Here is a 765-nt window from a genome sequence, read left to right as displayed (position 1 = left end):
GCCCTGCCCTTCCAGGCGCGTGAAGAATAAACAGGCTGGTCATTGATCTCCGGGTGGTGGTGTTGCTCTCTGGGAAATGCTGGGGGTGCCGAGGGACGCGGCTCAGTCCGTGGAGGCGCGTCTGAAAAAAAAAAAAAAAAATTTGCCCAGGAGTGGAGAGAGAACATGCAAATTGGCATCCAGCTCAACAAGAGGAAAGGGGACGGCGAGAAAAAGAAACGTGTTGCTCGTATTGTGTCTTAGTCTTCTGCTCTACCATTCTCCTCCGGACCCGTGACCTCCCTCGAGACATCCCCCTGCCTTCCCTTTCTGGACACCAGATCCGGGGAGAGCGGTCAGGATTCCCCCGCTCCATCCTAGGTTTGAGATTTAATAGGATTTTTTTTTTTTTTTTTTAACCCCCCTGGCAAACCGGCTGCTGTTTTAAGTCAATGAAAGTAAGATGGGTAGAGATAAGCGCCAGAGCAGCCCGGGAGCTGTCAGAACACACACAAATCAGCCCCCACAGCTCCTGCTCGGGGCATTACCTTCGGAGTTTCTTCCTATGGGTATGAGACTCCGGGGAGGCTTGTTCTCGCCTTCCTGCGCCGTCTCCACGGTCGCAGACTTAGCAGTCAAAGCCCAGCCGCCAAGCCTTGTTGAGACCCCTCTAAACATCAATCTCCGGTTCTTGGGCATTGGGATTTGGGGCTTTAGGCACACAAAACCAAACCACTTCAACCACCCCAGAGGCAGAGATGAGAGCGCCTCAAAACTTTTCTCCCC

This window comes from Bison bison, unplaced genomic scaffold (assembly GCF_000754665.1).
Source record: "Bison bison bison isolate TAMUID 2011002044 unplaced genomic scaffold, Bison_UMD1.0 scf7180017864370, whole genome shotgun sequence".
NCBI lineage: Eukaryota > Metazoa > Chordata > Mammalia > Artiodactyla > Bovidae > Bison > Bison bison.
This window is presented reverse-complemented; position numbering follows the sequence as displayed.